This window comes from Chinchilla lanigera, unplaced genomic scaffold (genome assembly GCF_000276665.1).
Source record: "Chinchilla lanigera isolate Chin_1 unplaced genomic scaffold, ChiLan1.0 scaffold00066, whole genome shotgun sequence".
NCBI lineage: Eukaryota > Metazoa > Chordata > Mammalia > Rodentia > Chinchillidae > Chinchilla > Chinchilla lanigera.
Window position 1 is genome coordinate 6,409,867 of NW_004955467.1, and position 27,963 is coordinate 6,437,829.

Consider the following 27,963-nt stretch of genomic DNA (forward strand, 5'->3'; position numbering starts at 1 on the left):
GAACCCAAAATCAAAAGCATGAAAGGCTCACTCACAGCCAGAGCCCTGAATAGTGAAACTTATTCCTCTGCGTTGGCTTTTCCCAACAGACAGACTCTGCCCATGGAGGAGGCAGGGGAGCTACCAAGTCTGCCCAGAGGTGAGCAGGCTAAAAGCCCCTGCACCTGCTACATAAACTTGTGGCCAGCCAGACGCAGCACTGGGACCAGGTACACAGTGATACATTTGTCAAATCTCTCTGGGAATTTTTAATCAAAAGGGAGAGAGAACACAAGCACACAATGCTTCACAAAAGTACACAGGAAAATGCATTCTGGGAGATAAGCACAATCATAAGCAGGCTCTGAAAGCTAGGATGGGGCACAGAGCCTCAAGGGGAGTCAAGGGGCCATGTGTCTGGCCACAGCATTTTTAAATATCTGGCCTGGCTGCTACCCAGAGCCTACCCAGAGCCTACGCACAGATAACGATAGTAAGGAGATAGATAAGAATGCGACAGCCAGAGATAGACTGGGCAGGGTTGTCCAGGCAAAGGAAAGGCTGCAGAGATGGAAGAATTAATGAGTCCAGAAAATCCTGGGCAAACACATTGGGCTTGGGGTTCAGGGTTTTCAGTGCTGACCATATAGGATTTTGAACGCCAGGAGAGGATGGAGGAGCCTTCAGTGACATCACAGACTGGAGAATGTCGTGACTCCACTCTGCCCGAGAACGAGTAACTTGGCATCCTGAGCACCATGGGTTAATGAGGAGAATGGCAGAGATACAGACAGTGTTCAAAAACACCAGGTGTGAGTAATAAGACTTTCATGGAAATGATGGCCGTGGATGGAGGGGAAAGGGGCAGAGACAGCTGAAGGAGAGGCCTGTCGCAGTCTCTTCCAGGAGCAAAGCAATGCCAAAGACTTCCACGGCAGGAGGCCAGGAGAAGGCATGTTAGGTTAAATGAGGCACTTCCTCTTCAACATGGAGAGTTTTAGACACAAGTGCAGTGGAAATACTGATTTTCCTCAAATGTGTACATTTTTTGTTTTTGTTTTGTGATATTGGACTTGAACCCACAGCCTATGCACTGAGCTACATCCCCAGAACCCCTGCAACCCTTTAAATTTTAGTTTGAAACAGGGTCTTGCAAAGTTACTAGGTTGCCCAGGCTGGCTCACACTTTCAATCTCCCCGCCTCAGCTTCCCAGAGTGCTGTGGGTTTACAGGTGTGCACCACCATGCCCAAATTTGAATGTACAGATTTTTAACTCAGAAGAGAGGTCAGACGTGGAGGCGGAGGTGGGATTGCAGACATGATTGTGAATGCAATTATAGAAGGCAGGGGAGGGTACAGGTATTGTGAGAGCAGAGAGACGAACCAAAAGAGGGAGGAGAGAGGAGAAAACGGAAAACTAAAATTCACTGGACTAAGCCGGAGGATACTTCACATTATCTCGATTCCCCTGTTAACAACACCTTGAGGAAAGTATTATCACCACGTCACCATCATCATTTTATTATCCTTTCACAGATAAGGATAATAAGGAGCAGGGAGGTGAAGTATTTCACCAACCTGTCAGAGGAAACCTGGTATATCTGTCTCTTGTTTATCCTCTTTCCACTAGACACCACTGGCTAATATGGCCCATAGCCAAACTGGACCCACCTCCTCTTTTGTAAGCAAAGTTTTACTGGCTCTCAGCCAATTCATTGACTTATGTATTGACCATGGCTTCTTTATGCTTTCATGGCAGCACTGAGTAATTGCAACAGAGGTCATGTAGCCCTGTAAAGATTATTATATTTACTACCTGGCTCTTTAGGCAAAACATCGGCCCACTTCTGGCCCACCCATAGCCTGTATTTGGGAAGTGCGGGGAAGAAGGCAGCATGGAGAGCCTAAACAGAAGTTCCCAGTGATAATATGGGAGTGATACTATGAAGGGAGGAAAGAGGACACCGAACCTTAGGGATCACATTAAGACTGGGGGAAATGACCTTCAAATGCCTTCAAGAAATTGAAACCTACAGCAAGATGACAAGTCTTGGCAATGAGCCTATATCAGTAGATGGGGGGAGGTCAGATTAGTGCTACTTAAGGAGTGACTAGTGGGAGGCACAAAGAGTGGGTGCCGAAGAGACTTCCAAGTATTTGGTGTTGAAATTAGGGAGGCAGAGCTGTTGCCTGGTGGCATATCTGGTTTGAGGTATTTTTAGAGGAAGAGATACAGAAAATTGAGCAGAGTGGTAAGTGGAGGAGAGGAACCCAGTAGACAGATAAAGAGGACAGCGAAGTGATAAATGAAGGTAGGCCGCTGACCATGTGCTTGCTAGGAACAGAGGGAGTCCTGGAGCCCAGCAAAATCATTCGCTTGGCTGCAAGGAAGGGAGGGGAGAACACACAGTGCAGTGTACTCAGCCAGTCACTTAATGTTTGTGAACTCAGTCATGGTTTACACCTTTTGAGCTAGGGATTCCAACCCATTTCACAGGGTGAGGTGAGGGACTGAGCCTCAGTTTCAGGGTTAGTCCAAGGGAAGTATACTATCGAAGAGCAGCACCAGGATCCAAACCTAATTCTGGCTACCTCAAGAACTACGCTTGTCTCACCACACACAAGCTTGAAATGATGAAGCCGGGTCTCAGCTGATGCGTTTCATGTTCCTTTACTCAATGTAGGTCCTGCCTGATGGAGAAGACTCAAGGCGAGATGCTCCCCTTTGCAGCATATCCTTTGATAATCTCCAGGAAGAGCCAGAGGCTGCAATGCCATGGCTTTCGAAGCACCCACAAGGATGACGTGAACGTCTCTGAATGCCACTCTGTCTAGAGCCCAGAACTCTGCCAGACCACTGACGTTTGCCGCTGCTGCCCCCGCTGTTGGTGGAGAGCCTGAGAAGCCGTGAAGTCCCCCTAGCGGGGTCTTTATGGCAGCAACGCTGCTGTGGGCCTACATGCCAAGAGAGAAGCCACATCTCTGCTGCTTTTTTGGTCATTGTCCTTTGAAAAAAAAAAAAAAAATAGCAATTGGAACTGAGCTCAAAAGTCCAAAGAGGATCCCCTGAAAGCACATGTTCCCTAACATTGTTGCTGTTTGTCTGGCTGGCTGGACAGACCTTGTGGGCCCCTGGAGGGCTCCACCCTGCCCACACTGCCCAGTGGGCATGTGGTACCATATTCCAATATGCTGGTTTGAGATGTGAATGGAAGCCAGTGCTGTGTGGGAGAGGACTCTCTCCTTCTCAGTGGGGCTCCTGAGCCCACTTCCTGCAGCCCTACCCTTCTGCACAGCCAGGCCAGGCAGGTGGCTCATATTGAGCTTGAAGTCAGATGAAGCCCTCTAGGCAATTTCCTCACAGGCAAGCTCAGTCTCTGCTGTGCTGTGTGTGTCATTCTCCTCGTGACCTGAAAGCCAAGACTTAATTTTCACCTAAAATTGCATGTGGTCAAGTGCAGCCCAACTACAGCAACTGTGAGGGCCAGCATTCCTCGGCTGGTCTAATAGATGTGCTCTGCTTTGTCACCCAGGCTTGACCTGCCCCACTAATTTATATTTCCCAGAGTCTAATTTTGTAATTTGTATTTATATTGCCACCCCTTCAAATGTGTGTTTGTTTGCTTTAAAACGCCTCATATCTTTTATGTTATGAGGCAGTTAAGTCAATAAAGAAGTGGATTTGGACTGGTGTTTTCTCATGACAACATAATTCTGAGTCTGCATGATTTCATAATAATTCTCAAAACCCCAGTTTTAAGGCATTACCTTACTATTCACTGAACCTGTCATGCAAATCCTGAAATTCTAATGCATAGAGTATGGTGTGATGGAAGCAGAACAAACATTACCCCAAGGCTGTGCAGTCTCCCGCCATCTCTGTCCTCAGCCACCAGCCTGGCTCCTCAGAGTTAAAACAGACTCAGAAATCTGAAAATATTTCTGGGAAGAACATTCTAGTTAAGGCATTGAAAGAAAGATTTCTCTCCTGGGGCTGGGGATTTAGCTCCAGGGCACAGTGCCTGCCTGGCAAGCACAAGGTCATGAGTTTGATTCCCGGTACTGGAAAAAAAAAAAAAAAAAGATTTCTCTCCTATTCAGAACCTTGCATGACTATGTTCACATGTACTTTCATTGATCATCCTAAATGGCATTTCTTTGAGCTTCTGAGCTGACTGTATACCATGAGAGGGCATCTTCTCTTACTTGGGATTCAGAAACAAGCATAGAAAGAAAAGTTGTAAATAATCAAAATCACTCTGTTCTCAGGAAGATACTGTGTCAAAGGCTTCATAATTTCTCTTCATGAGACCAGTTGGGTGTTTTGTTTTTCTTTTTCTTTTTCTTTTTTTTGCTTTTTTTAAATTCTGTTTTTTGTTTCTTTGGCTGGATACCAAATGCAATCATTGGCTTTCACTTAGCAGAAGCCACATTATTCAAAATATGCAAATTTGAAAAAATAGGATCACACGCAACCCAGAACATATGTTAGTGTCTAAAAGAGACCGAAAGAGCTGAGACTGGCTGAGCAGTAGCTGATTCCCACCTCACACAGCACACTCACTCCAGGGATTTCCCACTTTATTTACTTCTTCCTCTCTCTCTCTCTCCTTCCCGTATCTGTTACTGTACCATTTAAAGGCAGTGAAATGCATACACGATGGTCTTCCATATATTTGACTCCTAAATTTTCTCCTATGTTTGAAGACACCCACTTGCAAGGTGGAGCATCTGACCAGTCCTTTAGAAAGTGAGGGTAAAGTAAATATGTGATAATAGGACAGGAAGTGAATTAAAATGAATTCCAGCTGATTGCTTACTAGCCATTGGATTAGCTCTCAGGAACAAAACAGAGGTTCACAGAGAAGCGACTTCTGGAATTTATCATTGACTACCCTAGAGCCACCTTTAAAAAGCCGGCACTGAGAAGGCACACTCAGACAGTGCATGTGGAAATTGGAGGGTAAGCCTGTGGGATGAGGCTCAGCGCATAACTGCTTGTCTACATAAACAGTGCCGAGACTCCTTAGGGCACAGAATTAGAGACAAAGGCAAGGAAGACAATCTTAGAGATCATGAAGCTGTGCTTCTCCAACTGTATGCAGATCTCCTGCAGATCTTGTTAAATGTAAATTCTGATTCAGTTGGTCTGCAGAGGCTCTGACATGCTGCCTTTCTCACAAGCTCAAAGGTAGGTACCACTGGTGGTGGTGGCTGTAACCTATGAAGAGCAAAGATCTTCAGCAACCCGGTCACTTCAGAGACTGAGAAACGGAAGCCTGCAAGTGAAGTGGCTTTTATAAGTTCAAGTAGCTAAAAGCCCCAAGTCCAAGTCTGGAACCCAAGTCCTCATCCCCTCCAGAAATGGCTGACTAGCTTCTCCCAAGCCTTGCAGAGCCTCAGGCAGAACAAGCAAGCAAGCAAGCAAACAGGGCACTGGCCAGGGGAAATGAGGCATGCTCACGCTGCCAGTGAGTCACGTATCTTTACGCCTCAGGCACCAACCTGGCTGCGCTGCGTGCCAGAGAATGAGCAGGACTCCACGCTGCTCCGCGTCACTCCGGATGCCTGAGAGCTGAGTGCATGGGTGCCCAGCATGCAGGCAGGGCTTGGGCAGGGATGAGGAGACAGGTGGGGCCCACTAAGCTGGGCGATGTCTGATCAAGGCTTGTCCTCCCAGAAAGTTTTCCAGGGAGCCGGGATGGTGGCTCCTACTGCTCCTCAGGTCCATCTGTCCAGCCCCTCTTCCTATTGGTTCCCTAGGGAGACAGATGGCATTTTTCACATACCTGAATTCAGCCTACCCTGCCTCTTACAGGCTGAGTGGCCTTGTAGGTGGTCCTCATCAATGAACAAGTGTTAATAATCAGACTTTCTGAGACATCTGCAATCCCCTGAACTGCCAAATAACTTAGAATGCCCCGTCTTCCCTTTGTAGAAATCAAAACATACAGCCATAAATCTTAAACCATTTCATCAGGCTCATAATGATCCTAGAACTCTAGGACCTGTCATTTTAAAAGCTATTTAGAGTAAAGCCTGTCACTAACAATTAAATCTATACATAACCTCATTCCCATAGTTTATTGCAGACATGACTCATGGGGACCCAAAAAGCCCAGAGGAAATGGGGATTCTAGCAAAGCCCCTCAGACTCAACCCATCTCTCGGTGAAGTTACAATATGGGAGCAGAAGGGGACCTTACTGTGGTCGGGTCACAAACTGACTTCATCAAGACTGAGGTAGACTCAGAAATATATTTGCATAAAAAGCCAAAGAGCCTTATGGGTAAAAACTAACCTAAGGGTAAAGGGAGTTAGGCAGGCAAGTTTGCCCCAGTAAAAGAGATTTTCTGCAGGCATGCTCAGCTTCTTTCATCTATCAAGAATCTATATTTATTCTCAGGAAAGAAGGGCTGTACAAAGGAGTAGATTGGCTTTTAGGAAGAAAATGAAAATAAAATCCCTAATACTGGCATCTGCATTTCAGCCATCGAAAGTGTCCAGAATAGACTTGGCTGTTAGTTCCTGATAGACACCCTGTTCATCTGGAAGAAAGATGAAACAGTAGGTGCCAACTAATAGCTGACGGAAATTGTTTATGAGTTGAATAGGATGGTCCGAGACTCCTAGAAGTCTCTTGGCAGGGTCACCACACAAGAGGGATGAAAGCCAACCAAAAAAACAAGGATAACAGCCAATCATCCCTTTGGGGGAGGGGCTTGGGATAAAGGCTCAGAATGCTGAATATGAGTCTGAGGATACCAAAGCTTTGCTGTGTAAGAAAGTTCTTTTCTTCCTTTCTCTCTTTTTTTTTGTTTGTTTGTTTTTTTTTTTTTTTTTTTTTTGGTTTTTTTTTGGTTTTTTTTGGAGGCGTTTTTTTGAGACAGGCTGGCCTTGAACTCACCATGTAGCCCAGGCTTGTCTCCAACTGGCAGCAACCCTCCTGCCTCAGCCTCCCAAGTGCTGAGAAAGAAAGTGCTTTTTTTAAAACAAAGGGAAGTCCAATGGTGACTGACTCTACGAAAACCATATAGTCTCATGCTTACGTTCATTCCTTTATGCAACAAATAGTCACCTCTGGCCTCATTCCACCTAGGTCCCAAAGAATGGCCCTAGTGGGAGATGCTTTATATTTGAATCTGGTAACTTCCAGGAAAGGGAGTGGGTAGTAGGATGCATGGATTGCACTGGGCTCCCCTCACTGCGCTGCCTGCCTCACAACTCCCCCAGTCAGCATGAGGAGACATGACTAGCATATAGACCTTTTGCACTACTCCACAAGTTAACCACTTAGCCATTGCATTTGGCCTGACTCTGCTTCCCAGGTACACACCCAGCTTGGAATTATCTCTATTTCATTTTTTCCTCACTTCTCTCTCTCCAAACTGGAAACTCTTGTGCTAGCCCCAGCCCCAGGAAATGATAGCTTTCCTTTCCAGCCCAAGCCATAGTCCTCTTCCACAGGGAGAAGGACACAGGCCCTTGGACTGAATTCACTAGGGCATGCCCCTGACACACAGCCTTAGCTCCCGTGTCCTCTTAGCCCTGACCCCATCTTTCTGACCAGTCATCCTCACCACCATCAGTCTTGAACCTGTGATCCTTCTTCCCCAAGTCCACGTGTACCTTCCTTACTACTTGTAGGCTGGACTAAGTCTCCTCTGGTGAAGAGTCCAGGCATACAGCACCCAGCTCTGGTCCCTCTGTGACTGTCTGGGAATAGGAAAGCTGTGGTTTTCAAATTGCAGCCCAGGGACCAGCAATAGTCCCCTCACCTGAGAACATGGTAGAAATACATGTTCCAGCCCCAGGTAAGGCGATCACCTTATCCTTGTTCCCTCAAGACTTCCCTGGTTTTTGTATTGATGGTCTCACATCCTGAGAACCCTCTTGGTCCTCCGCAAATCAAGATTGTTAGTCAGTCTACTCTCCTTCTACCCATGACTTGCTAAATGACCAGCTCTGGAGGCAGAGCCCAGTGATGGTATTGAACAAGCCCTCTGGGGGATTCTGATACATGTTCCATCAAGCGTTAGAACTTCTAACCTAAAGGGTTGTGGGCACTGAACTTGGATCTGCCTAGAGGCCTCGTGTGACTCCGTGTCCTCTACCCTCTGCCTGGTAGCAGGAAAGCAGACCTTGTCCTGCTGTTTGTCACATGAAGTCCAGCCAAGCTACACCAACCGCAGGCAGCTCTTTCAGCTGTGAGGAACCGCATGTTCCAGCCGTCCTATACAGTCCCACATTGCCTGCACTTGGTGCTCTTGCCAGTGAGGCGGATGCACTGGTTATTCCTCCTGTCTGTTTTGCACTTCAGTCTTCAAGAAAACGAAGCGTTTCATTGTTTGGGAGTGGCGTCAGGTGGGATGGGAGGTATGGCTGGGTTTGGTGTATGGAACAAGAAGAGGGAGGCAGGTGAGAAATCCAGACAGATCAAAGCATGACAGGTACTGAGGGAGGAAGTGGTTTAGGGGGAGATTCAAAAAAGACTGGGAAGAGGAGCAAGAACTGCAGCAGGTGTGGAAGAGAGAAGCTGGGATGGGAGTGAGTGGAGGAAAAGAGCGTGTCTCGAAGGGTAGTCTTCCTTGACCAACATCGGCATCCCATTCCCAGTCTCACCCCAAGCCTACTGAATTAGGAGCTCTAGCAGTTAAGCCCATCTGTCTGCATTTTCAGAAGTCCTCCCAGTGATTCTGATAAAGGGTACAGTTTGAGAACCACTGGGCTGAACAATTCTATTTCCCCAAGTAGGAAGCCCCCGTGGTAGGTTTGCCCAGAGCTTATTGTCTGCCTTGAACATTCTGACTCAGAAGAGAGAAACAGAAATCTCTGTAGTAAGACGTACACACACACCTGCTTCTTGCTCTTGCTCTACTTTCTTCCTGAGTCCGCAGTGATGGGCACAAACGGCAATAGTATCGTCCAGGTACTTACTCCATTGCTGCCCCATACATTGGCAGCTCTGGTTGATTTGTCCCCTTCCTGTGAGATGGTCCTTTCTGGAGAGAACTCTGCAGAGCTTCTGGTGCCATGTTCGTTACCAACCTTGTGAGCATCAAACCCTCTTATTCTTTTTCTCCCCCACCTCTTGTCTTCAAAAGTATTCTTGTGTGTAAACATCATATGGTCTCCCTAGTGTAAGAACATAAAAGAATAAATAAAACCCAACATGTACAATAGATGATACGACAGGAAGGAACAACTGGGATGAGGGACAGGAGAAAAAGAAAGAACTAAGGCAAGATAGATACAGATATATAGGTATAGATATATAGACATAGCTATCTGGATAGCTGAGATAACTGCACTGCTGATGTGGTTTGTTGAAAGGAACAGTTAATGCTTAAATTTATTTTATAATTTGACCAATTTTGCATGCTTATGTCTGGTAATCTGAGCAACTGCTGTGAAGACAACAATATGCAGTGGAACAACCATTGGTGAATTCCTACCATCCTGTCTAGTGAGACTCTGTATTGTTTCTAATGTTTTTAAAATTATTATTTTCTTATTCTCTTTAAAAAAAATGTATTCTCTGCCAAGGAGGCTGTAGTCATTAAGGAATTAGTTCATTTATCCATGATTTATTAATCAAACACATCCATAACTGGGTGTGCAAAAAGCAGAAAACAGACATATTGTAATTTCCATTAGAGTTTTTGAAACACTTAAAACAATCCATTATAACCTCCGGAAGCCACTGGGGATGTGAGAGGAACAATGAAGCTAGAGATTCCACATCTCAGCTGCCTCTGGGAACAAAAGCAGTGCATGAAGTGCAGTGAACAAAACGTAGCTCTTCTTGCCACTCTCCTCTGACCCTGAGCCAGCTCAGGGCTTTAACCCCTACCACACACTCCATTCTCCCTTCCATTGGCAGGAACCCCCAAAGGGTATCTCACCTGGGCTCCCAAACAAGGCCAGGGATGACTGGGAAAGGCAAGGGCTGGCTGTCCTGCACACCCGCTCCAGCATGACCGCCCACCGGACTGCACCTCCACCTCCTGCAAGGATGATCTTCAGTGTTCACCACTAAAGCCACTCGAGCATGGCAGGCTGTGTAGTGGTCAGTGCCAGCACTGGGGACATGCCCCTGCACCCCAGTATTCCCCTCATCCCGGCACCCACAAGGCCATACTGCTTGGGTCACAGCACCATGCAGGGTGCTAGGGAAATGTTTCCTGTTTCCAACTGCAGAGTCCACTCAGGTAGGAATTCATAGAGCGTAGCTGGGAGGCAGAGCAGCAACGGAGACCACAGTGCTCAGGATCCTTCTCCCATTCCCCACCTAAGGCTTTGCTCCTGTTTCAGGTTGGATGGGCCTGCCGCCTCCCTTGCTTGGGATACTTGTTACCAACACATCTTAATAACAGAAGCAGAGTCCACAGACGGAGCTGGGAGAGATCTGCCTGCAACAAGCAATGTCTTGAAAATCTCTTTTTATCTTGAAAATGTATGCAACTGTTTCTTTTTACTCTGTATGGTATATCTGTGCTTATCTACTATTTTATAAATGTCCTCAAATTTTCAAGTAATATTGGCATCATTTTCCTTCCCCCAGTCCCATGATATGGACTCCAGAGAGTCACAAAGCTCAGCTGAGAAGGAATTGTGACAGTAGGCAGTTATTCTCTCCCAGAGGCTCCTTGGCATGTTACATACGGATTTCCAACAGGTTCACCCCAGCAGCTTGCCAGGCAGGTCCAGCCATATCTTATCACCCCTACTGAAGATCAATAATCGCCCCTTTCACCCAAGTTCCACATTTTCTGTAAGGTGTACGAGTCACCCAAGACCATCCAACCTGTTGCAACAGGGCCTGGCCTGGGACCCACATCTCCTGACTCCTGACCTACTGCCCTTCCTGCGCTTCCATCCTTCCTCTCTGAGTGAAGGCCAAGGACTGGTAGTGAAACAGGATCTCCTCTGGGGCACCTGGTCAGCAAGCCAGGTTGTGTGATCAGGGTCCTTGCAGGCTTCTTCTGTAAAATGGAAATATCAGTGCCGGCACCACTTTCTCTAAAGGGTTGTCATGAGCATATACAGGTGGCATAGATAAAGAGCCTGGAGAGCTGTGCATGTGTGACTAAATGGAGCATGACTCCTGATCCTGCTGCAGAGACAGCTTAGGTCGAGCTCTGCCTACTCTTTTCTTTTCCCTTCTCTGCCCTGTTGACTATACACATAGCTCTGTACACACACAGGGTGACGCATGCTGGACTCAGGGAGGCTGACCCTGTAACAGACAGCAAACTCTCCAATGACATTGGAAGTCAGCAATAAAGGTCAGTAACTGTGCTGCTGGTGCTGTAGGAACCACTCTCGGGCTGCTGAAACTGGCTTCTGCGATGAAATCCACTCATCTTTGTTATCATGTATCACTGATTAAGTCCAATGCAGAGGTCAGCTATGCAAGTGAACTTGGGCCAGCTGCATAACGGTTGAGCACACCCACAAACTACTCTCTACCTGCCCTGTACCACAAGTGATTCAAACTGGGAAGAGCCCTGATTAATTTCAAACTTATTAACCACTGTAATTCGGCACTAAATCTTTAAGGCTTGTACTTTTATTATCCTCCATTCTAAACTCCCCTATGTCTAGTTGATAGAGTGAAAGTCTTCACTACTATTTATACATGGATATTGAAATGAGCCTGATGGAACCTATTCTAAACAGAAAAATATATCTTGCTTCCCCTTAAACCACAGCAACTTACAAAGAGGATGCAGAGAAAGTCTGGAGATGGACTTAAAATTAAATTATTTTTAAATTAAAATTTTAAAAGCAAGAAACAGGGGGTGAAGAAATAGATCACTTGGAATGAGCTGTTCAATACTTCCAACCTGAACCAAACAAGCAAGTTGAGTGGCTTAAGGTTGTGTGCTTGTAACTTACTTTATCCATGAATAGATACTATTCTGTATTATAAACAACTTTACACTTGAAGAGTTTCTGAATGTGTTATACTAGGACAGGCAGGATGAGGGTGGAACTAAAGGACATAACAAAGGAACCAGATCAAAACCCTAGAGTCCTACTCCTTCACTCCAACATTCATATGTATTTTCAATTTGCTGAACATTGGTGGTATAATAAGAGTTCTCAAAGAAAGTGCAGGAATAGAGGATTTAATTTGCATTATACTTCAGGACTTAGCATACAAAACCCCACAGGTGGGGGATAACCCGTATTAAGTTTAAATTTAATAGTTGACTTGCCCCTTATGTAAATGGTAATGCAAAATTTCCCCACATTACTGCAAATACACACACACACACACACACACACACACAAACACATACACACACTGAGTCCTTGTTCCCCTGCTGGTAACTAGATCTTACAGTTAACTGAGGAGGAGAAAACTTTGGACTAAAAGTCAGATTTAGATTCCAGTTTTAGTTGTATAATTTGCTAATAAAATTATTTTGTCACTACAGCTCCCTTTCCAATTCTGTCTATAAAATGGGTTTTTATAAGTACCAGGTGAGATAATGTATACAGTAGTAACTAATAGCTGCTGAGTGTTTACTGTAATGTGACAGCACTTTCCATGGTTTATCTTCTGTAGTACTTACCATAACCTTGGAAGATTGTTATGATAAGGCTGACCCAGGGAAGTTAAGATAGATGTCCAAGATCATAGTCTGTAATAAGTAGAGATGGCACTGGAACCAAGCAATCTGATTCAAGAGCACTTTGAGATCAGGAAAGAACACTATAACACAGGGTAAAGGTGAAAGAAGGTCTAAAGTCAGCATTTCTGAAATTATGGTCGGAGTTCTTTGCTACTTCCTCAGGCCCTGTATTGCTGTCAGAGATCTGCATTTTAATAAGCTCCATCAAGTGATTCTTATTAAACTACAATTTGAACCTCTTGGAATTAAGAGTAGGCCATAAAGATTTACTTCCAACCAAAATGGAACAACAGGAAAGCTAGACGTATGACTAAGACATATGAATTAAACAGAACATGACAACAAAGAAAAACCACATAAGGCAATATGCCAAAACAATGGTCATTTCATAGATAAATAAAATTCATAAACTAGTAGCTAGAATGATTAGAAAAATATGAGACAAAAATGACCAAAATAAAGAACGGGAAAGGTGACACTCCAAAGATTCTACAAATAATAAAAGTTATTAAATGAATGCTATGAATTATTTTGTGCCAATAAGCTCAATAAATTTAAATGAAAAGGGCAAATTTCCTACAAAGTACAAACTCCAAATACTCAGGAGGAAATATATAACAATGACAATCTTTTACCTATTAAATACAATGGATTTGTATTTTAAAACCTCCTGATAAAGAAAATTCAATCATATTGAAAACTATAACGTATTGCTAAGGGAAATTAAGAAAATCCTAAGTAATGGAACATACCATATTCATGGGTCAGAAGACTTCATATTTTTAAAATGAGTTTCCCCCAAGTTGATTCATAGCTTCAAACAATCCAATCAAAATCTCAGCAGGAATATTTTTAAAGAAATTGAAAGATTCATTCTAAAATTCACATGGAAATGAGAAAGCACTACCTGATTTCATGACTCATTACAAAGTTATAATACAAAGGATCACGAAATGTTGACATCAAGAAACAAAATTACATTAATACAACAGAATAGGGTTCAATAATAGATCCAGAGATCTTTATTAAAAGAATTTATTTTTGACAGAGATGCAAAAGTAATTTTGTCAAAAAAGTATAGTCCTTTCAATAAATAGTATTTATAACAGAACCAGGTATCTTCATCAAAAAACTTCAATCTATATCTAACATTTTAAATAAAATCAACTTGAAACAGATCATATGCCTAAATATAAAAACAAAAACTATAAACTTCTAAAACATAGAAGAAAATCTCTGTGAACTAAGGTAAAGCAAAAAGTTGTTGAACATATCAAAAGCACCCACAAAAGAGAAAAATAATAAATTAGACCATCAAAATTAAGACTTCACAAAAAATGTCTGTACGAAAGATGCTGTTAAGAGAATTAAAAGACAAATTACAGAGAGGAAATATTTATAAACTACATAGCTGATAAAAGGTTTTCCAAAATATGTAAAATCCCCTCAAACCTTAACAAAAAGAAAGTGAACCCAAAATAAGTGAAAGACAAAGCTTTCACCAAAGAAAAATGCAGAAAAGGCAAATAAGTACACGAAAAGATGTTCAAGGAAGTGGAGTAACTGGACATCCTATGCATTGCTTATGAGAATACACAGTAGTACAATCACTTAGGAAACTAGTTGGGCAATATCTTAAACAAGCAATACTATAATCCAACCATTACAGTCCTGCACAATAACCCAAGAGAAAAGAAAGTGTACGTCCATGCAAAGACTTGCAGACACATGCGTAGCAGCTGTATTTGCTGCTTTATGTTATAGCTGAAAATTGGAAGCACTTCAAATTATGCAGGAATCCATACAGAGATAAATACATACAGATGGTTATAGAGCCATACAATGAAATACAACCTAGCAATAAAAAGAAAGGAACTATCGACACAGGCAACAACATGGATGAATCTCCAAGTAGCAATGCTGAGCAAAAGAAGTCAGACACAAAGGGATTCTCTTTCTATAAAACCCTAGAAAATGAAAACTAAACTGTAGTAACAGAAGACAGATCCCCAGTGGTGGGAGGATGGAGTGAGGAAGTTGGAGAGGCTGACGGGCATTACCAGCCTAAGGATTGAAAGACTGTCTGCTGATTTCTCTCTTCACCTCCAAATCCCACTGTGGTTGTCACAAATCCTTTGTGCTGCATGCACAACATCCATTGGTATTTGGTCTGAGACCGTCTCCTTGAGTTTTCTACCAGATGACCAGCACTTAGGTTTGCCTGTGCTTTTAGCAATGACCTCTTCATCTTCTCTTCTAAAAGTCAAACTTACCTGTGAATGGCTGAGTCCAGCCTGGGCCTGGGATGGCCTGGGAAATGTCTGGGAAGTACACCTCTTCCCCATCTTGCCCACTGCCTCTTGTTGGTAGCTGCTTCCTATAGTCCTGTCTTCCTAAAACAAGGGAATTGCAGGGTAGGCATGATGGCAAGAGCTGACGACAGGGAGAGTGACACAGACACATGGGCAAAAGAAATCAGCAGGGCTGCTTGCGGAAGTACAATATAACTGCTTTGGTGAGCTGTATGATAGCAGGGATCTTTGTCTAACTGGTTCGTCAGTGTATTCCAAATACCTAGAAGAACTACATCTGGCACATGGTGTATGTTCAATAAATATGCATTGAAGGAATGAATGCTAAACATTTTAAATACTTCTCCTTTCTCTTTCTCCCATCAAATGACCATTGTCTGGCTCTCTTTTTCCAACTGAGAATGAAGCTGACCTGGTGTCACTTGTCCACAGTCTATTGCTACACTGCAGATGTTTCCAAATCAGAGTTTGGCATATGTTGGGCCTCTAGAGGCCACTTATATGAAGCACCATGTCACAGCAGCAAATGCCCAAGGGAAAATGGAGGGTCTGAATGGAAAGTGCCAGACCTCTGGTCATGCAGAGGGTGGTCCAGAAGTACTGCACACCAGTCCCTGGGGAGTTGAATCTATACAGCTTTCAATTTTGTTAAAGAACAGTATTGGTGTGTTTTTGTGATTATGGATATGTTGTGAAAATCAAACTGTACTCGTGGTGTGTATAGATTTTGAAAAACTCAGAGGCAAAAAAGTTATGAAAACTCAGCTTAACTGAATGATACTGATCTCTTATTTACATGAGCTATTGTCTATCCATTAACACCAAATAACCCTGCAACATGAAGAAGCCAGATATACTGCATGACCCCTATGTCTGTTGGATCCTGAGGCTTTGTTTGCTAGGGAACATTGTGAAGAATTTGTTCTCCATTTGCCCACAAAAGGTCTTGCCCGGTGCATATTAAACCCTACCAGCATTAAAATTACTCTTTAAAAAATACACAGTGTAAAAGAACATGGTATCTGGAATTTGCTCAAAATGATTCAAGTACAAAAAAGAGGAAAAATAGGAGAGATGAACCAAGATTGATGAAATGCTGATTATTTTTGGAGCTGAGCAACAAGCATTCATGGAAGTACATGGAGCTTCACTGTATAATCACTTCTATTTAATGCATGTTTGAAAATTACATCAAAAACCAGATGTGTGGGCACATTTGTGATAGTACAGACTGTTCTCAGGGAGAGCTGGGAATGGAGAAATTTCATTTATTAGACATTTATCCCCATTTGGGACCTCTCTGACCCTCTAAAAATATCTCACTTCAATAATTTTCAATGGGTCAATCTGTCTGTCTGTCTGACTGCCTGCCTGCCTGCCTGCCTGTCTGTCTACCTATCTACCATTATTCACTGGACTATTAAGTTAGAATCTCTGAAGGATTAGCTGGGTGTGGAGCTATACTCCATTAATCCCAGGATTCGGGAGGTTGAAGCAGGAGGATCATGATTTTGAGGTAACCCTTGGAGGTCAGCTTAGAACATACCAAGATACTCTTTAAGAAAAAAAAAAAAAAAAGAGTTGTGGAGGGGTCCAGACATACCGCAGGGTCCCTGGATAACTCTAATGCCCAGTCAAAAATTGAGAATCAACAATGAGTATCAATGAAAAATTTCTGACAATGAACCTCAGGTCAGTCTTTTTTTTTTCAAGGGAAGGGGATTAAAACAGCTATTTGAACAAATCTGGGAGGGCATAGACCACACAGACGAGTACTTACAACATGCCAAGGATAATCGTCACCATTTATGAAGTGCTTCTTATGTGCCACTACATGAGTTCCATCACCTTCACAGGGCTACATGTTTCCTAGGTGGGATTCAAACAAAATTATCCCAAAGTCTTATTGTTCCAGAAATGAAGTATCTAATTGTTCCAGAAGTTGAGGCCCAGACTCCCAAACCTCTCTCCACTCTCCACCCCATCCTCCATTTATTTGCTTCCTCATTCTCTGCCTAGAAGCCGGCTTCTGCATTCCTTTAATCTGCACTGCAGCTGTTGCAATGCCTTTCCCCTGCTTCTCCAAGTTTCCTCTCACTTCTGTTAACAAGCATTCAAAATCAGTTACAAAATGGGAACCCTTCTAGCTGGGTGAGGTGCTGTGGGCCTGTAATCTCAGCACTGAGAGACCTGAGGCAGGAAGGCCACAAGTTCAAGTCCTGCCTGGGCAACTTAGAGAGGCTCTGTCTCAAGATAAAAAGGGACGTGACTGTAGCTCTGTGATAGAGCTCCTTTGGCTTCAGATCCCCAGTATCCTACACACACACACACACACACACACACACACTCACACACACACACATGCACACAGTAACACTCCATTGTCAACACCAAGTTTGTGGATATCAGTACAAATCTGCCCTGGAAATGTTTTTTCATTTATTTAAAAACCATGCTCACCACACTCTATGTCATGTTTATAGCTACATATTTGTTCAGGTCTCAGAGTCATGTAACAATAAAAGAAGAGAGTCAAGCGATCAAAATTAATTTCAGGTAATGCAGGGTGTTCAATGTCCACTGAATGTAAGATGACCACAGCATGAGAAGGAAGGGGAACGGCATCTTCATAATGGGACGATTTCTGCATTCTACCAGGAGTGGTGAGATATTGATTCTAAGTCAGCTGAGTGTAGGTAGGTACAGTGCTTATACTGTAATCCCCTGGGTGACCACTAAGAAACTGCAAAAAGAGATGCAGTGATAAACATTAAGGAAGAATTAAAACAGAATACTAAAAAAAAGTTAGAATAACTAAAACGCAACCAGAAAAGAAGAAATAAGGAACAAAGAACAAAGAAAATGCAAAGAAAACACATAGTAAAGTGATAGGCCTGAATCCAACACACAAAACTAGAGATTGTCCAAATGGAGTTTGCTTCTAATTACTCTAGTGTATACAGTCACTTCAAATATAATGATATCAGTGTGTTTAAAGCAAATGGATGGAAAAAGATAAGTGTGCAGCCATGAGCAGGAGAAAAGGAGCACCTGCTTCAACAACACGTAAGGGCCCTCGGCTCCCCTCACTTTCTCCTGAGTGAAAACCACAGTGTCTTAACTGCTCTGTGATCAAATCACAGCAGAGGTCCTCCCATTCTGGGGTCCTCCAGCAGGCTTGAGCCCATCCCAGGGCTTTCAACACTCCCAGGTACGATAAAGGCATTCACATTGTTGTCCAAAACACTGAGAAAATGTGGCCCTGGCCTACAGCTGGAATTTCTTAAATCCTCAGATAAACTCTATACCCTGGCCCCCTTCCTGAGGCCACACCTGGGTAAAACATTCTTTTTCTCTCACTGTCTATCATGAGGACGAGCCGTAACACTTTGCAAGTTTCCCTAGTAAATGCTTTGAACCGATTACCCTGGCATTTGGGGCTTTCTCTTTGGAATCTCAGTCAGCCCCATCTCAGGGTAGACTGAGACACCTTCTTTTGAGAACTTCCCTCCGTAACTTTTGGGGCAACTCCAGCTATAAGTCTGGCAGAACAAAACAATAGACAAAGCTAATTTAAGAGCAAAGAGAAATTTAAATTATCAGGGATAGAGATGAACATCACATAATGATAAAAGGGTCAATTCACCAAGAAGGGTTGGGGTGAGAATGTAACCACAAAAGGACAGCGAGAAGGAAGTCACTGGGGTGATGGAACTGCTCTGCATACTGACTGTGGTAATATTTCAACAGATCTGTGCGTGAATTGTATTATGGCTTGGATTTCAAATGTCCCCCAAAAGCTTATGGGTTGAAGCTTTAGTTCTCAGCGCCACAGTGCTCAGAAGTGAGGCCTTTCAGGAGTTGTTGGATCCAATTATAAATCCTATAACTTGTATCCCCTCAAATAATGTCAGCTCTATTGTATGTTGATTATGAAAATAAAATAAAATTTAAATTTCAAGTCCTCTACCTGTTATATTTCCTGAAACTTGCAAAAGGAATTCTACATGGGAGCCACAGCACAACTGCTTTGAAATCTCCTTTCCCTGCCATCTGTTCACACATTCTGCTCCTATTCTCTCATCTTCAACTACCAATCCCCCTAGAAAGTGCTAAAGAGAACCCAAATGCCTGCAGCCTTCGTCTCTCCCTTCATCCTTAATACTGACAATAGTTATGTGCCGTGTCTAATACAGACCCAGGTTCACCACTTCCAACATTCCAGCAGCCCATCATTTCCATATGGAAATTCTGCCTCCTGCCAGCCTTCCTTCTCCTCCTTTGCTTCCCACTCTGCCTTACAAGCTCAGGAGAAATCTTCTGGTAAGAGTTGACCTGCAATGAGGATGGGGACATAGGCCGAGCAAAGCCAGCATCCTCTTTAGGCAGCATAGAGAAATCAAGGTTTGGAAATCCATCTTAATATAGCCCACATGTATCTGAACTAGTCCTCCAAAACATCCAAGGGCGAAAGTTTCGGGGTGAATACAATTATGCTGCTGTCACAGTCCAAAGCATTTCTAAAATTTCTTTAAAGTTTCCAAAATAGTATATACTAAACAAGGACTCCGCCACTTCTAGCAACGAAGATCCTAGCCACACATATATACATGTGTGTATACACAACCATACAAAAATATATGTGTATAGATTCATTAATCCTCATAATGGCTTGATGAGGTAAATACCTGAATGATCCCCATTTTGCAGATGAGCAAAATAAGAAACAAGATTTATTTTGTTTGAACAGCTGGTAAATGACAGAGCTGGCTTTGAGCCTAGACAATCTGGCTCCAGAATCCCTACCCTTAATCTCTAAGCCACACTGCCTCTATTGTATTCCCACTCTTTCTTACTTTGTATAAATTATTAGATTTTTAATTACAAATTATATCAATCCATTTGACTCCAACTGAATTTTGATTATTTCTTAAAAGCAACCTATCCTCAAAGGAAAAATACCAACTCCAAATAAATTCAAAAGAATTTGCTGCAGGCCCTGGAAGTGACTCCCCAAGAAGTCTCACAACTTGTGGTGCAATGGCACCCTTCCAAGAGGATGCATTCTGTCAAGTCTCCACAGTTGTGTTATTGGCTCTGCGACATCAGATGAAAACGATTCACCACACTCTTTTATAATCATATCTCAAAGCAAGAATGTACAACAGGTGAGGTGGGCATCTTCCAAAACCCTGCACCCTCTTCTTTTCCTGCAGTACTCAGAGTGATGGCAAATCAAATTCCTAAATGCTCCTCCGTGCTCAGACACAGTTAACAATTTCTCCCCCACCCAGTTTACTTTGAAGTAGGAGCATTTCTGCCCAGTGTCTTTGGTGGGCTCCAGGCACTTCCAAGGGTGGGGAAGCTCTGCTATCAGCACGCCTCTGACACTCCTGTTCTAGAGTCATGCCACTTTGAAGTCCTGCCCACTCCTCTCATTAGCTTCCAGACAAAATAATGGCTTTCAGATCCATTCCAGTCCTAAAGAGACCCTCACCTTGGAACGCAAGGGTGGCTGGGACCAGGCTGGAGTGGAAATTGAGGCAAGCCGGGACACCCAGGGGACCTGGAACTGCAGACAGGAATACGTGCGTCCTTTGGGGAGCTGCTACAGTACACAGATTCTCCAGCTGCCACCTCAGGTATTAGAAGATTCAAAATTAAAATTTATTATGAGCTCTCCAAGGGGACTTTAATAAGATGAATTTAGAAGCTTCCCTGGGTCAGAGGTAAGCAAAAGTTTCCCACAGAATGCTAGATATTAAACATGTCAGGGTTTGTGGGCCATATGCAATCTCTATCACTTCTGTTCCTTCTTGTCTTTCTCCCCCTTGTCTTCCTTTTCTTTCCTCCTCTTCTCTTCTCTTTCCTCCTTCTTTTACAAATTCTTTAAAATGTAAAATACTATTTTTAGCCCGTGGGCAGTACAAGAATAGGCAGCAGGATGGATTTGGTGTACAGGTCATTGTTTGCCGACCCCACCCTAAGTCAACAGTTCCAAACAGTAGTCTTTGGAGCAGTCATGAGTAGACTCTGTGAAGTGTTGATAAACTGGCTCCCAAAAACAAAGCCATGATTTTTTGCACTTGCCGATGTACATATTCCCACCACGTGCAATGTGTGGTCCCTGAGCACAGAGTTGGAAAGAAATGCTCAGAATCAGCTCTCAGCAGCCAGTACCGTTCAAGCCCAGCAGGCTACTTTATAGGAATCATTTGAGTGGCTGGGTAACAACACACCCTAAAATTCTGGCACTGCTAAGGACAGGAAACAGTGGCCTTGGTTATATGAGGAAACAGTCCACTGATACATTCATTCAACAAATGTTTATACAGGCACTTCAGGGATCCAACAGTGGATAACAGACATCTCCAATCTTATGTAGGCCATAGTGTGGAGAAGGAGGCCTCACAAACAGGTGTTCACGTGGAAGACCAGACTGTGATAAGAGGGCTCAGGTGCTATGCTAGCCCAGAGGAGCCGCACCTCACCTCGGCTGTGGGTCAGGGAGCGATCTCTTTGGGAAAATTGTCCACCACTTAGAAATAAGACAAAGAGGTGATTGTGTGGCCAACCAGGCCATGCTGGAGAATTCTCTAAAAGTCCCATCTGAGGGTGATTGGGGAACGTACCTGGGTTAAAGAAATTCTTGATTAGGGGTGGAACATAAAATTAGAAGTTTGTATGACAGTGAGAGGGCTTTTTTTTTTTTTTTCTATCTGGAATTAAAGGACAGAAATAAAAAGTGACACAAATGCTTTCTAGTTCCAATATCATGAAGTTCTTTATACATGGCAGCTAGGAAAAAATAAAGCAAAAGTAACAAGAGCTTCTTGTTTGGCCATAGATTCCTGTATCATAAAACTTCGGCTACCTCCCATAAACCCATACTCCCGAGCAACATCCATTTTATCCCTGATTGTTGTTGTGCTGATGTCAAGACTTTCCATGTCTTTTGGGATTATGAAGATGATAGGAGAAAGATATTTGCCACCCTGAATGGTTACTGTGAACTTTATACATTTGAACACTTGGCCTTGTTAGTAGGTAGGGTAGAAGTTGAACCCAGAGTCTTCACATGGGGCTATATCCCCAGCCCCTCCCAACACACACACACACACACACATACATCTTTCTGGAGAGTGTCATTAAACTGTGCAAGCTGGCCTTGAACTTTCAATCCTCCTGCCTCAGCCTTCCAGTGTGCTGAGATTACAGGCTTGTGCCACCACACCCAGCAACGGTTTTATTTTTTTTCCTTAATGCACATTATGTCTTGTGCTCGGCAAGCTAGCCTTTCTGAAGTTTGGCTCCCTGGCTCTCTTTTTTTTTTCCCCCTGGATTTTTTTATGGTGAACTTCTTTCATTTCCTAAATGTACCATCTCTTAGTCTTTGGCAGCAGATAACTCTAAAGATTACATTGTGGTGCCATGTTGGGTATGAACCAGTTTTACAGTGAATTATCCAGTTTTATTTCAACATTCTTTTTTACCATTGATTGTATAAATTCCAGTCCCCCATATCTTTAGTAAGCCTGCCACTTTTTTCTTTCTGAGAATTCTGTGAATAAACTGGGGACCCTTACTTCATTTATCAGTTGAGTAAATGTTGGGCAAGTGCTGACAAAAAAACCTTCTCTGAGAATTGTGCTTGCCAGAACGGAAAGCTCATCAAAGACCTTGTAATAGGAAAGAGGTCAGAAAAGTAAAGGGAAGAGTGCCCCTGAACAGAGAAGGAAAGGTGCATTCAAAAAACTAGAAATGGCACAGCCACACCTGCTCCACACAGCTATTCAGTGTGGCTGAAACAAGGACATAGGCAGTGTACCTTGATTTACAGCTTGTGTTATATTCAGATAAGCTTTTGCTTAAGCACACAGGCAGGATACCAGTGGCCAAAGTCTTGTAATATGAAACCTTAACCGATTTTGCTTTTGCTACTTATCTTTGCTTCGGTGAAAAGGGCTACGAGATGAATACACTGAGAGAAAAGAGATTGGGTGTTTGATTTAGGATCAGTTCAACGATCTTAGAGTCGACAGAGAGAGACGGAAAGACGCCTCTGGAAAAGGAAGGATTTCTCAGAGGTGGAAAGGGAGATTCTAGAGAGAAGAGGAAAGAGGCCACAGGGTGTTGTAAGGAGGGATTTCCAGGAGGGTGGGTGATGGTCCCAGAGAACTTGCCCAAGAAGGGACAAGAAGTGTACACAGTTGGGAAGAAATGACCTAAGAAAAGGCCAGAGTGAGGGGCCTTTCTTCGAGTGTCCAGAAGCTACACAGTCCACCTTCACTCTGACCAACCCCCTCCCTCTGCCCACAGTCACCAAACCATCTTTTCCTCCCATGTGCTGCCTGGAAGGGGTTCCCATTCCGCCTCCCCTGAGCACTCAGCAATTTGCTCAATGCCCTCTTTCTTTGGTTCCTATCTGAGTATCTCATCTGGAAAACCTATCTTCTCTGTCCCCATAAACCTATAAAAAGAATAGCTGGGGACCCAGACTGCTAGTGAAACCACAAAGTAAGGACAGTCCCTGTTCCTCTGCCTATTAATTCTTTACGGTCTGGTAAGCAAAGATAAGATGGCACTGACCCGCCTGAGAAGCCCCTGGTCGTTCCTGCCTTGGATTTTAATGAGAACACAAATCAGCTCAATTCTTAATCTCCTCCCTAGAGACAGCACTGTGATTGTTTCGTGTGCAATGTTGCAAAAATTCTATATGTATTTACACCAAGTGACCCATAACACCCACAACTGTGTATTTCAGATATGGTTTAAAACATTGAGAGAGAAGAGACAAAAACAATAAAAAGTACCTTAGATTCACATTAGAAAACCTCATGTAAGTCACTGGATTGGCTCTAGGAAGGTACTGAGTTCTTTTATGTATAGCAACTTGTACCCAAGAATGAGTTTCAGAGACAGAGGGAATGAATGACTTAGCTTAGTTACCAAACTGCGGACTTCCTTAATTGCAGTAAGAAAAGTGTCAGTCAGCTTTTACAATTACCCTCCATGACATCTACATCTCGCTCTCTTGATCACAGGAACGGAAGGCAGCTAAAATGACTTGCAAAGAATGGGCCCCTGGGAGCAGAAAATGAGATTCTCTCCCTTCAAAGCAAGAAGGAGGGAGGAGAGTGGAGGCCGGATTGACAGAAAGAGCAGCTCAAGCGCTAATTAAGTCTGCAGAGGAGCCAACCGGGCCTCCTCCCTGGTTCACTGCCAGCCACAAAGCTTTTTGATGTTGCTCTGAAATCAGAGTGATCAGGGCCACCTTCAGGCCCAAGAATAAGGGTTTTTATTACAATAGTCAGATGTACCAAGAAAGGTGGAAAGAGAAGAATGAGCCTTGGACAGAATGAAACTCACCAATTGACTGTGCAGAGATAATGTAAGAAGGATGTTTAAACTCTGAACTAGGTGATTCTTTCAGTATATAATCGTGTTTTAACCAAAGGGTGCTGAAAAGAGTCACCAAGAGGTTATCTTGACTGTCCAGGCCATGAGTCAGGCGCCACCTAGTATCAGATCATGGAATTACAAGCATGGGTGGCCTTGGCTTTGGCTAGTAGGGCAAAATTAAATCAGAGGACCACATCAGTACCTGCTTCTGCTTTTCTTTCACTACAACCTTTCTGTATTTGTATGCTCATCTTTGGCCTTATTTTTTGCTCTTTATAAAGGGCTAACAAAAATTCCAGTAAGCCTTTTCATACATATGGCCTTATGAACAGGAGGTAAGCAGGAAGGTGTAATTTTCCTATCTCACCAAAATACAAATAGGAGCAGAAAGACACAGTAACCTGCCAAAGGCCGAAAACAATGTAATGACGGAGCCAGGTGTGAAAGCTGCAGGCTCGAGGTTCAGGACATTTTCCCGCAATCCTCCCTGAAGTGTCTCGATGCACACCCCACAGGAGATAAAGCAGGGTAGCGCCGACCTGCTGCGAGTAGAGTTACCTGCCGAGCTTCAGAGATACATGGTACCCTGGACACAGGTCAAACCCTGATTGACCTGGTGTTCAGACATACCGTGCCAGCATTGTATGAAGCCCAACAAGGGCTAATGTGCAGTCAAGGCTGAAAAGCAGTGTTAGAGAAATAAACAGAAGGATATAAAACAATTACGTGTCGGAGAGCTGTACTGGCAATAAAACACCACGCACTCTAGATATTGTCTTGAATGTCACAGAGGAAAAACCCAGAACTGTCCCTCTGATCTGCATTTCCTCAACACATACAGTCAGAGGGATACACACACATGGACACACAAGCAGGTATACACATAGAGACATAGGCACACAGCCACACACACACAAACACACACACCTGACAACTTTGCAGTATATAAGGAACACAGTCTGCTCTCCCCAGAGACTCTCCCTTGTTGTTGAGATAATGCATACCCAAATCCAAAGTTTTCCAGGTTCCCACTTTGCCCCTCTAGGATTATAGGTCTCCTCTGCTATTACTAGACCCTGGGCATCACTCTTGTTCAGTTATCAGGACCCAGGAAAATCTCCCAAAGCCCAGCCCATCCCCTGGCATTTCTGGTCAGAGGACTACAACCCTCAGAACAATCTTAGGTCAACTAGCTCCTGCTGCCCAGGAAGTTTACTCTTGAACTTCAAGTTTCACTTGTTCATATCATGCTGCCTTTTCCTGCAGACTGGGTTAAAGTCCACAGTCAAACACCTGCTCTCCCCAGACTTGCCTGGCCAGACCCCTGGCCAAAGTGAAGCCAGTGATGGCCACACCTGTGTTGAAGTCCACAATATCAGGATCAGGACAGGTATGTTCAAGTTCACCTCCATATTCAGGGTGGGAGAAGACACCCCAGCAAAACTTCATGTCCCCTGAGCAGGAGTAGAGAGCTGCAGCAAGTATTTATCATCACTTACCATGTGCTTGGCACTGCGTGTACAGTGGTGGACCAAACAGAAAATCAACAGTAGCAACAACACAGATGCACACTAGTGACTGACTAATTCTAAGGGAAAAACTCAGATAAAAAGACAAGAGGAAGTGATAGAATTTAAAAAAGAGTGACAAATAATGTCTAAGTAAAGGCATTGAGGAAGCAAAGTGCAGATATCTGGGGGCAGAATGGGAAGAGAAAATGCAAAGGTCCTAAAGCAGCTGTGGGCCCCAGGATTATCAAGAAACATCAAGATAAGGTTAGAAGTTGGGAAAGAGAAAGAAAATGAGACTGGCACACTTGTTAGCCTTGAAAGGCCTTTGGCTTTTGCCTTGCGCAAGCTGGAGGCACTTGGAGGAGACAGAGACCAAGGGAGAAGTGAAAAATGAAAACAAAGGCCAAAAAAGAACTACCCAGAGGTCTGTGAGAGGTGAGCAGAGGCGAGAGATCTTTAGAACCCTAGAAGTGCTTGCTCTTCTCTCACAGCCATCCTCTTCCTCTTTGCATCATCTGATGGTTGAGCAGTGACCTCAGGTATTCTAAACAAGCATCACCCTAGCTCCTGCTGGCGGCAACACTCATATCTGCCCAGCAGGAACTGGGCTACCTCCAGAGCTAGAAGTGGCCAAGGCTCTGACCTCTCTTCTAATGGCCAGACACTATGGGGTGTTGGAAGGCAGTCTGGGAGTGAAAGGGTTGCTGGCCCTGCTTGAAATGTTGGTGGGAAAGACCAGAACAGAGAGATCGATGCAGGACCCTCTAGACGATGTTCTGCGTTTGCTGGCCTCCAGTATCTAGACCCAGTGACAATTTTAAGGTTACCCAAATCAGAAAGCAGAGAGCAGGAACCAAGCATGGGGGCCAGGATGTCTGATTGGGCAGGGATAAAAAGAGATGCTGCTGTGCAGAGGAACTTCGAAACATCATTGTAAATAAAAGAAGCCAAGCACAGAAAGCCAAATATGGATGGCTTCACCTTTATGAAATATCTATAATATGAAAATCCAAAGAGACAGAAAATAAATTGGTGACTGCCAGAGAATGAAAGAGGAGAGGGATGGAAAATAACCACTTATTGAGTCCAGGGTGTGCACCGAGGCAATGAAAATATTTTTCAGCCAGTCACGGTGGTGCATGCCAGGAATCCCAACACTCCGGAGACTGAGGCAGAAAGATCCCAGATTTGAGCACAGCCTGGGCAACTTAGCAAACCCTGTCTCAAAAGAAAAAATAAAAAAGGTCTGGAAGGATATAGCTCAGCATGAAGGCAGGGAGGAAAGAGGGAGGGAGGGAGAGAGAGAAAGAGAATGAGCTGAGAAATGAGATGGAACTGATAGTTGCTGCTCTTGCTGTAGAGTTCTGGCATTACAGGAAGATGCAGGCCTAGTCCCTCCCTCAGGTGGTAGAGAGGGACAACACAGGGTGACTGCAGGCAGCCATGGCATCAGGTTGGCCCTGCCAGCCAGACACAGGGAGTGGTCTCTGTCCTTTGGGTTGCAAAGAGTTCCCAACCACAGGCCCCAGGAACAGAGACTGTTCCTCTCCAGGAGCCAGTGCTGGGTGCCTGAGTGAATTGACTTTTCCAAAAGGTGCAAATACCACCAAGAAACCTGCCGAGTGCTTAATTTGCAGTGCCGGCCAGAGTCAGTGTCCTAGAGAGAGGTGCTCAGTGTGGAGCTTGACTGCCAGAGATCTCCCAAGAAAGAGGGTAGCCAGGATGGTGAAGGACCCAAGAACATTTCTTCCTAACAAGAAAGGCCAGAAGAATGGTAAAGTTTTAACCAGATGAAGGAAGAACCCAGGGAAACCTTGGGAACTATCTTCAACCATCAAGACACCAAAAAGGAACTACTTTAATTCTGCAGACAATAGGATCAGGACAAATGGGGGGGAATTGAAAAGTATTAGATTTGTTCACTGCCAGGAAAAGTGTTCTAGAGATTTGAGACCTGAGAGCAAAGAAGAAGCTGGTCCTTCGGTGTCCTAGTCCTCCCTGGGAAGACCACTTACAAAAGGTCTTCTTGCCCAGCCAGTGCATCCCCAAGTTGAGTGCAGGTTTGGTGAGCAGAACCCTGTGGAGACCACAACCTGTTTGACCTGGGTGGCAGC

The 27,963-nt window shown here is 43.9% G+C and overlaps 3 long non-coding RNA genes across 4 annotated transcripts in view; 1 reads left to right on the forward strand and 2 right to left on the reverse strand.

Moving 5' to 3' along the window:
* Window positions 1-27,963, reverse strand: part of LOC106150173 — a 91,585-nt gene that overhangs the window by 63,284 nt on the left and 338 nt on the right. The window lies entirely within an intron of this gene.
* Window positions 531-3,667, forward strand: LOC102029605. The gene is made up of 2 exons (XR_263340.2): window positions 531-789; window positions 2,665-3,667. It is a non-coding gene; the product is annotated as an uncharacterized LOC102029605 (long non-coding RNA).
* LOC102029165 lies at window positions 2,908-27,963 on the reverse strand. 2 transcript variants are annotated; one of them, XR_263337.2, is made up of 7 exons: window positions 27,865-27,954; window positions 16,717-16,805; window positions 14,898-15,017; window positions 8,918-9,115; window positions 5,486-5,739; window positions 3,832-3,922; window positions 2,908-2,985 (listed from the first exon to the last, which is right to left on the reverse strand). It is a non-coding gene; the product is annotated as an uncharacterized LOC102029165 (long non-coding RNA). The 2 variants fall into 2 exon arrangements; XR_001236828.1 differs by lacking the exons at window positions 2,908-2,985; window positions 3,832-3,922; window positions 5,486-5,739 and having other exon boundaries at window positions 8,255-9,115; window positions 27,865-27,963.